At 38.6% G+C, this 10,775-nt stretch overlaps 1 long non-coding RNA gene across 1 annotated transcript; it reads right to left on the bottom strand.

The window, feature by feature from the left end:
- Positions 1 to 2,459: 2,459 nt before the first annotated feature.
- On the bottom strand, positions 2,460 to 10,091 carry LOC144848446 (uncharacterized). The gene is made up of 3 exons (XR_013613852.1): positions 9,996 to 10,091; positions 2,847 to 2,967; positions 2,460 to 2,572 (listed from the first exon to the last, which is right to left on the bottom strand). It is a non-coding gene; the product is annotated as an uncharacterized LOC144848446 (long non-coding RNA).
- Between the last annotated feature and the right edge of the window lie 684 nt (positions 10,092 to 10,775).

Below are 10,775 nucleotides of genomic sequence, written 5' to 3'. Positions count from 1 at the left end.
AATATCTTCTTCATATCACATCCATACGGATCTAAGACTGGGCGAGAGAGGTCCGACATCTCCAAGGACTGCTTTCAGCCTGAGCATACAACAAAGTAGTTCGCCACACATCAGGCCGAGCAAGAGACCTTGTTCTGAAAATTGCTTTGGAAGTACTCCTGTGGAAAGCAGTTGAAAAGAAAATTGACCACAAACTAGAAGGCCGTGTCGGAGGACCTTGGACAGAGTATTGCTAAGGAGATAAAGATATTATTCTATTATAATTTTAGTAATTTATACTATTGAAAGAAATGTTTAAGAGTTGACGAACATTTCATTTGGCGGTTATGGAAAATGATGCTGTTAAAGTGTGCGCCCTCTATTGTTGTGGTATTTGTACACTTATATGCAAATTATGCTTGTACACTACAGTATAATGTCAATCACGTAAAACGGCATTGAAAGGGACGTTGTGGTTGAAGGCGGTGTTATGTGCGAGGCCTTACAATTTATTATCAGTGTTTCCAGGATATGTATGTAGTATCATATGTTATTTAAAGAATAAACCCTGCATAAAATTAAGCCTTCGTGTACGAGTTATTAATAAAGTGTCGCTTTATTACAATAATAAATTGTGCCGTTATAGGAAGTACCTATAAGTCATTGAAGCCACTGTAGTTGATTGCGAAGTCCGCCATTGTTTTTTGAGTTTTTGAGTTGCAGAAACTGATCAGGACTGTATAATAATTGATTGCTAATTGTTACAAAATAATTTGGTGATCTAGGTTGTCTCTGTGTTGCGGAGGCCGCCATTGTTATCTGCGTTGCGGAAACTAATCGAATTTGTTAACCCAATTGTTTATTCTGTGTTGCGGAATGGAAGACGATTCGAAGTTTGGTTTAGGTGGATACAATTTGAGGAAGGTGCCCGCTCAAACTGAAAAAGGAAACCAATACAGGAAGGAGTTGGCACAGGAAAATCAGGATTCATCTAGAAATTCATCTCGTTCATTTGGAACAAGTGCAGCCAGCAAATCTACGCGGTCTATGCGAACTCGTTCTTCTGCTAGAAGTTCAAGATTTGACATAAAGGAGAAATTATTGAACTTGGAAGAACAAAAGGTGTCCGTTAAAGTGGAGCTGGAATTTGCGGAAGAAGAAATGCGGTTGAAACATTTGCACCTTGATAATGAAACAAAATTAATGAAACTTCAGCAGGAAAAGGAACTTGCCAAGGTGGACGCCGTTCTAAGTAAGGTAAAACAATTAGATTCTAAATCCGTTACCTCATTTATGGAGTACTTAGACGAATTACCTACACAATCTACAGATGATATTCAACAATATGTTGATAACATTCCCGAGAAGAACGTTGAACGTAATTCAGTTGATGCTACGTTTGCAACACAACATTACAATACGTATAAACGGCCAACAACGGTATCTTCATTTGGGCAGTATGCGCCAATACCTGGGGTTGTTACGTCGTCGATTGCATCTACTTCATATATGACAGTTCCTACTATATCATTGCCAATAATTACCTCACCTAAAGCTATGACAATTCCTGTACCGACGTGTGTTTTTGCTCAAATACCAGTACCTACAATGACTAAGAATATTAACTCTATGCCTGTTCGGGCAACGTCATCTTTGTTGCTTCCGTCGACATTTGTGCCAGTTAGAGTAACATCCACAATATCGTTTACTCCATCTCAACACATTACAGTTCCATCATCGTTTACTCCATATTCACTTGTTACTTCATTACCACCACAGCGTGTGGAGTCTCAATTCTTGATTCCAGTTTCATCACAAAATATGAACTCTCAGTCAGCTCTAAATTCCGAGACTAATGTCATGGCAGGAATGTAACAGACAAGATGAAGCTGGAATTCCTCATCATGAACGAGCATATGATTGGAATCCACACAGCTACAGTTATTGATCAAACTAGTAGAGGTTCCGCAAGCTGATACAGAGTTCATCACCTTATTCTCAGCCGGTAACTGTCCCACAAAACCCCAGAGTGCAGAACACTCTTGTCCGAAACCTCATATGAAAACCAGTAATCCCCTTGTATGCCTACCAAAGCGGTTGCTCACACTTTGACGGATACGTTAGTTCACCAGCTACAGGAACAATTATAGAAGCATACAGTTTGCAAGCAAGTATGTGACACGGACAAAAACCACAACGGTGATGATGGCAAAAATCATCTGTACTGCCCATGTCATCTACATATCGAAGCCAGCGTTTTGGTCGCTTGTTGGCGGAGTAGAAAGCAAGTTGTTCAAACTCTTCCAGGAATATTTTAGCAATGACTAGTGATAAAGGAGATCTCAGTTTGTTCAAAGTATTGATCTCTTCATTTGAGTTCATACTGTAGATGATGATTTTTTCTGCAGTAAAAATAACATATTTTGGTCATATTTATACATAAAGTATTTGTGAATTTACTAACATATTCTTGCTACATGCTTCTGTTGTTTAAGTAGTGGTAAGCTGGGTAGATCATAAAAAACAGTGAGGTTAGAAGTTGTCTCAGTCTTTTTGCATACCCGTCAAAAGTCTCGTCCAGATTTGCTGCATCCTACAGTAAATAAAAGAGAAACCCTGCTAATTAATTAGTAGTAGTAGTTGTTTGCAGATGCTTATTGTACTCCTAGACTAAGCTCTTTAAGCATGGCTTTCACCAGGACTCTTGCACTCTCTCACGACACAACATATGTCAAGTAGATCTCATACCATGAACTTATCATGTCGGTGTGTTAGAGAGTGCCAGATTCTGAAGCTTGAGCTAGGAGCACAATAAGCCACTATCAGACATGTAGGTATGTTCAAATCACCAACATGAGCAAGAAAACCTTATCCAAGACGATGCAACACCAGAACTGTGGTCACAGAAGAGTCTTGAACCAGATATTATGAATACAGTTTGCGATTTCTTTGCCATCAGTTCAGCCACTCCACCACCATGGATGTATCCTAAATAATAAAAAATAGATGGTCAAAAATAATTAAAGAAAAAAGTTTTGAATTGTATAGATGTGGATGGTGTACAACTATTGGTTGTCTCAGTTTTTTTTACTAAGTTGGCCGCTGGCCTGGTTTTCACATACTTACCTACTTGTTCAATTAAGTAGCACCATACTGTACACTGTGAGGTGAGGTTGTCTCAGTTTTGTGATTAAGTTGGCCTCTGGCCTGGTTTTCACCTACTTACCTACTTGTTCAATTAGGTAGCACTATACTGTACACTGTGAGGTTAGGTTGTCTCAAGTCTTTTTGCACACCCATCAAAACAGAGGTAGTACTGTGCAGATGCTTATTGTGTTCCTAGCTGAAGCTCTTTATATCCAGACTCTTGCACCTTCACAAGTTGAGTTCTTATACCATGAAAGTATCATCTCATCTTCGTCCCAGTTTCAGACTGATTGTGGAAGCCAACAACTTTGTGTAAACATTGTTCACCAGCCAGGTGCCACGATGGCCTGGCCTTATCATCCCTCAGACACGACACCCCATGTTATGGGACGTAGGCGACGTTGCATCCCTCAGGACCATAACCCACATCAGTTAGTGGTTGATGATCCTATGATTCCTATGGTGGTTGATCCTGAAGTCATCGAAGTTGATCCCATAGCTGCTGATATATTTAATTATTCAGACTCATCCAATTAGCAAATAGCTTCTTGCAGTTTACCAGCCAGACGGACCACGACAAGGACGATATAGGAATGTAAGGGGGGTAAGAGCACGTCTGAATTCACCCAATTGCCATGATGGTCTTAGGCACCACCCGTACGTGGCAGTCCGTTCCCCATTGTCCGGTCGTCGAAGTAGAACCTGTCATTGAAATTGATCTCCAGCTGTGGAACCAAATGTTCCAGCTGTAGAAGTCAATCCTCCGGCCATTGAAGAACATCTTCCAGTCATAGCAACCCCAACCCGGCCGTCGTAGAGGAGCTGTCCATGTAAAGAGGTCCACTAGATGAAGGCGGCTGCCAGTAAGGTTTGTTCCATACTAGCCTCTGTGGAGTGCTGTTAGTAGTCACATGGTCTCCTTACATTTCAGCTCCAGCTGTCAATTGTAGAATTTCGTTCAGATTTGTAACAATTATTGTAAAAGGCCTCAGTTGGTGGTTGATGAACCTATGATTCCTATGGTGGTTGATCCTGTCATCGAAGTTCATCTTGAAGTCATCGAAGTTGATTCCAGCTGCCGATATATTTAATTTTTCAGACTCATCGAAGAAGCAAATAGCTTCCTACTGCATGGAGTTTATGAGCCAGCCGGACGACGACTACGGCGACAGAGGAATGTAAGTGGGGTAAGAGCACGTCCGAATTCACCCAATCGCCACGATGGCCTAGACACCACCTGTACGCGGCAGTCCAGGGACGTACGGGACGTCCCATTCCCCTTATTGTCTGGCACGTCAGGACCGTAATCCGCCTCAGTTAGTGGTTGATGATCCTATGATTCCTATGGTGGTTGATCCTGTCATCGAAGTTCATCTTGAAGTCATCGAAGTTGATTCCAGCTGCCGATATATTTAATTTTTCAGACTCATCGAAGAAGCAAATAGCTTCCTACTGCATGGAGTTTATGAGCCAGCCGGACGACGACTACGGCGACAGAGGAATGTAAGTGGGGCAAGAGCACGTCCGAATTCACCCAATCGCCACGATGGCCTAGACACCACCTGTACGCGGCAGTCCAGGGACGTGGGGGACGTGCCATTCCCCTTATTGTCCCTCTGGCACATCAGGACCGTAAGCCGCCTCAGTTGGTGGTTGATGATCCTATGATTCCTATGGTGGTTGATCCTGTCATCGAAGTAGATCGTGAAGTCATCGAAGTTGATCCCAGCTGCTGATATATTTAATTATTCAGACTCATCAAAGAAGCAAATAGCTTCTTGCAGCATGTTTACCAGCCAGACGGACCACGACGACATAGGAATGTAAGGGGGGTAAGAGCATGTCCGAATTCACCCAATCACCACAATGGCCTTATAGGCACCACCCGTACGCGGCAGTCCAGGGACGTAGGGGACGTGCCATTCCCCTTATCGCCTCTCTGCCACGTCAGGACCATAACATGCCTCAGTTAGTAGTTGATGGTCCTATGATTCCTGGTGGTTGATCAAGTCATCGAAGTTGATCGCAGCTGCTGATATATTTAGTTATTCAGACTCATCACAGAAGCTAATGGCTTTCTCCAACATGGTGTCTACCAATCTGACGGACCATGACTTCGACGACATAGGAATGTAAGGGGGGTAAGAGCACGTCCGAATTCACCCAATCGCCAAGATGGCCTTAGAAATGTAGAGGACATGCCATTCCTGTTATCTTGCCTCAGTTGGTGGTTGATGATCCTATGATTCCTATGGTGGTTGAACCTGCCATCAAAGTTGATTCTGAAGTCTTTGAAGTTGATCCCAACTGCTGATACAGTATTTTTAATTTTTCAGACTCATTGAGGAAGCAAATAGCTTCTTGCAGCATGGTGTCTACCAACCTGACGGACCACGACTACGACGACGACAACATAGGAATGTAAGGGGGGTAAGAGCACGTCCGAATTCACCCAATCGCCACGAGGGCCTTAGACACCACCCATACGGGACCGTAACCCGCCTCAGTTGGTGGTTGATGATCAACTGTGGTGGTTGATCCTGTCGTTGAAGTAGAACCTGTTATCGAAGTGGATCCTCCGGCCGTTGAACATCTTTCGGTCGTAGCAGTAGATCCTCCGGTTGCGGTACCACCAGTGGATGAGAACCAACTTGGGTTTTATTGGGTTGTAAATCCTAGGTGGCTGCCAGTAAGGTTTGTTCCATACTAGCCTACTCAATACTGTAATACTGTGCAGTGCCGTAGTCATGTGGTCTCCTTACATTTCAGCTCCAGCTATCAATTGTAGATTTTCGTCCAGATTTGTAACAATTATTGTAAAAGGCCTCAGTTGGTGGTTGAAGAACCTATGATGGTTGATCTGCTGTCAAAGTTGATCCTGAAGTCATCAAAGTTGATACCAGCTGTTGATATAGACCTTCCAGCTGTAGTCGATCCTCCAGTCAACATCATCGTCTTTTTGTCTCAGTTGGTACATACTGTACTTTGTTTTGTTAACAACATGGGACAAAATAAATGTGGAGTGTGTATAAATGACAATCACACATAAAATGGGATCAGATGGATTTTTTCACAGTTACGTAGGGCCTAAAACAAGGATGTCAGTAGCAAGTGAATGGGTGTATAAAGGTGTTGTAGACGGGTTGAAAGTCTTAAACTTCAGGCTGGGAGGAAAGTCTTTAATTAGCTAGTTACAGGATAATAAATAAATAATTTTTTAAAAAAGCCTGTAAAGACGAATATACAGGCTCAACATGTGATGCGCATGACGGCATTGTAAAGAATACCATTGCCGGGACAACCAGTAACTTTGTTGGTATTTTTTTTCAGTCTTATGCCAGATCTATTAATTGTTTATTTTTTTGGGTAAACTTTTTTTAATGAAGGTGACACAAAACAGCCGAGGCTGTCATGCATGCATATAAAAATAAATAAATGTGTAAATATTTCGAATCCCTCAGAGACAATGGCTAGCCATTGTCTCTGAGGGATTCGAAATATTTACACAAGAGATTTAGGGGTGACTGAAGGTTTCAAGATGAGGAAAAGAAACAATGGAGTAACTTTGTAGTCCGGCGCGGAACCGGTTGCAGCCCTGAAAGCCAAACAGCCAATTTGTAGGTCAATATGATCTTTCATGGTATGTAGGTTAAGAGTGTTGTATAGTGTTTCGCGTGGGGTAAGTGGATGAGTATATGTAGAATTATTTTTGCATTTCTTGGATGATTTTTATATTGAATTCAGATTCGGATCCCTACACACAGCAGCAGTAATAAATGTGAGGGAGAATGATGGTGTTGAAGAGAATGGACGTGCGTATGTTGATAAATTTATGTGGAAACTGCTCGGCAGAGTTTGAAACGAAGATAACATGTTTGGTCTATGATTATTCCAAGATGTATATGTTCCTGAGTTTGAATGATCTTGGTGTTATAATATTTTTATGAGCATTGATGTCGTCTTCTTAGTGTTGATGATGAGTGTTTTCCAATGAGCATTGATGTTGTCTTCTTAGTGTTGATAATGAGAGTGTTCAATGAGCTTTGATGTTGTCTTCTTAGTGTTGATGATGAGTGTGTTCAATGAGTATGATGTCTTCTTAGTGTTGATGATGAGTGTGTTCAATGAGTATGATGTCTTCTTAGTGTTGATGATGAGTGTGTTCAATGAGTATGATGTCTTCTTAGTGTTGATGATGAGTGTGTTCTAATGAGTATGATGTCGTCTTAGTGTTGATGATGAGTGTGTTCAAAGACCATTGATGTTGTCTTCTTAGTGTTGATGATGAGTGTGTTCAATGAGCATTGATGTTGTCTTCTTAGTGTTGATGATGAGATTATTTTGAGAGCAATGTTTTTTTTATATTAGTGAGGTCTACGTTCAAGTGGATTTCTATTTGTCTTGGGTGTTGTGATGAGTTGTAAATGAGTGTGTTGTCAGCGTACATGTCAATGTTTGATAATGTTAGGAAGATCGTAGATAAGTATATTTGATAAGTTGTGACGATGGAGTAATGGATAAGGGAGTTTATTTACAAGAAGCTGGTGATCCACAAGCTAGGTCAAAAGCCTTGCAGAGATCAATGAAAACTGAGGCAGTGAGAAAGTTGATGGATGGCAGTGTGGGAGAATCCGGATCTGAAACTAGTTTTTCAGTGATTGTAAAGTTGAGTGTGAATAATTTTTTCAAGGATTTTGGAGCAGTTACACAGTATGGAAATAGGTTTGTAGTTGGTTTGGAAATGTGTTTGGCTGCAAGACTCAAGATCTTTCCCCCGATTCCGTCCGGACCACTGGCCTCTTTAGGATCAACCCTGGGAAACTCCCCTCAACTTCATTCTGACTAACAGGAGAGTGTTTTTCGTTTAGCTCGATGTTAATGTTCTCTTACCGATTTAATCAAATCAATTAAATTAAAAATAATGAAATAGACAAATTATTGACAAAACAGACATTGAAAGAGTCAGCAACCGTTAATGTTATTATAACAACTAAGGTCTTCGGTGAGAGGTTTTTCACCTTTTTGAAGAGAAGCTGCCCAATGCCTTCCCACATCTTACCAGAATCTCCGGCAGAAGTAGTAATACAATCATTGACAAATGTTAATTTGGCATTTCGTAATTCTCCAGTGTTTTTTTTTTATTTTTTGCATATCGCCAGCAAATCCTTTTTGGAGGTTTAGACAACGTCAATGTTGTATATACAGTAGGCCCTACTATAATGAATTTAGAGAATGTGTCTCGTATTAATAATCTTAACAACTAAAGTTCGGCTGGTATAAATCGTTTCTAAGGTTTTAAAAACTATGCCATATAATTTCACGTTTACGTTTGTTTTTGTTTTCATCATTCTACCATATATCACAATCTAAAATTGCTTATTAACTAAATTTGTCGCGTAATTTTACGTATCTTCTCCGAAACCACTCAACGGTGAATTTTAGGGATAAACACTAAAAAAGGCAAAAATAATGGTAATTTGACGTCTCAGCGACCATATTACGTCACTGTTTAAACTACGCAACCTCCTCTGTTGTGTACCGCCATGGCCGGATCTACAAATACCGGGTCGCCAAAAAACAGTGTTTAGTCTTGGCAGCCAGTCAACCGTATCAAATGATCGTGTCGTTGAAGTTTGAATTAATTACACCTATCCTTTCAACCAAATGATTTTTGTAAATCACAAAAAAAGTAAAAGTCTAAAGTTTCATAACCAGTATTGCTTTCATTTTTTTTATTTCAAAGTGAAATCAATGGCCGTAAATACAGTAGTTCCGAATTTCATCCTTAAAACAATTTGTTTTTATTTTAATAATTTGTCATGTACTTTTATCAGAGTGCGCTTTTATTATACTTGCCCATGCAAAGTATATAACCACATAGGGCAGTAAAAGACCGTGCGGAGCACGGGTTACTGCTAGTTTAGATTAAAAGTTAAAATGCTAAAATAATTTAAAAATTGTCTTATCTACATTAAAATAGTTTTCTTTAAAAATACAATTGCATGATTTGTGTTGTGTACTTTCTGAGTGAGTTGTAAAATTAAATTTGTTGTCTGTAGTTTGTATTTTGTTGAATTTCTCAATAATTTAATTTTTATGTTTTTTTATATATATTTTTTTTATTTCACTTTTTTTCATAACAAGTACAAAATGAAATATACATTTTATTCAGTGAAAACGTAAGTCTGCAAGTTTAAGAGATTCCAAACTAACGTACCTTGCGGAAATCAGTTATCTCTTTTTTTTTTTTTTTCATCCTTGTGGGCTGCTGTACTGTTAAGTATTCAACATTTTGTTGCTTTTAGCATGGACTACATTGGCAATAATGTCCATCAAGCAAAAATATAAAATGTTCTTGGTCAATCATTCCAATGACCAACTTCATAGTTCCCAGCAATATCCAGTACATATTGTACAGTTGTATGGTTCAACTACCATAAGTTTGTGCTACAGTATTTTACTGTTATATTTAAAAAAGTGTAAATTTGCTTTGATATGAAATATTCTTGGTCAATCATTCTAATGACCAACTTCATAGTTTCCAGCAATATCCAGTACATATTGATATTGTACATTTGTATGGTTCAACCTACCATACTTTTGTGCTACAGTATTTTACTGTTATATTGTACATATAATGTACTATTTTTGTTCCAGCACTGTATCTTTGAAACATGTATAAATTTGCTTAGAACTCTGTACGGACTATCTTTAAAATGTCCATTATTATTTTCCAGCAAAGTTCAAGTATTTTTCCTTTTAAATATTGAAGAACATTAGATTTTGTTCCATTATATATTTTAAAAAATGCGTTTGCATTTTGCATGGTGTTTACGATAAGAAGTTGAATAAAAATATTCAATATTCACCTGACTGCTTTGTGGTTCCAACGATCATTGACTTATTCTCCATTTGCCTACATGTATTGCCTTATTGAATGTATTGCCTTGTTGAATGCAGAAACTGTCAGAAGAGGCACGTCGGTTTGTCATAGTCATTATCAATATATAGTCAGTCATTGTCAATATACAGTCATTGTCCACATATCAATATACAGTAAAATATTCAATAATAAACCAGTAACAACGTCAAAGATTTCCCTTTCTACCTGGATTTGATTGAGTAATGCATTCGGTTAATAAAATACATATTTTCAATTAATAATCCAACAATCTATAAGCAATTATTCATTTTCATTGTTCATGACCTTGATTTACAAAAACATTTTGACAAAATATAAAAACGGTTAGTTCCTATCGTACGTAACAACAAGAGGATACAAGTTTTGGTAACGAAAAGGAATGACAATGCGAACAGGCATTTTGGTAAAGAAGAATTAAGAATGGTAATGAAGAGTAAAGAAAATGGGTTTTTATTCAAAATATATAAATTTTAGAATCGGAAACAATTTTCTTGATGAACAATCAAAAATAAAGAACATTTGTTTTTATTCTTTGATTTAAAAAAAAACATTATTACTGCTTTAAATCACAAAGCATGAAAAGGTTTTGTAAACAATATTGGGAAATAGCATACAGTAGCAGTGGAATATAGTAACATAATCAGCTACTGATGTGAAATGTGAAAATAAAGACAACGTAAAAAGTTCAAAGTTAGTAAGAACTTTATCAAATAAAATCATGAAAAAA

The sequence above is a fragment of the Antedon bifida genome, chromosome 7 (genome assembly GCF_963402885.1).
Source record: "Antedon bifida chromosome 7, ecAntBifi1.1, whole genome shotgun sequence".
Classification (NCBI taxonomy): domain Eukaryota; kingdom Metazoa; phylum Echinodermata; class Crinoidea; order Comatulida; family Antedonidae; genus Antedon; species Antedon bifida.
Note: the sequence above shows the minus strand (reverse complement) of the source record. Positions and strands in the feature narration are given on the sequence as shown.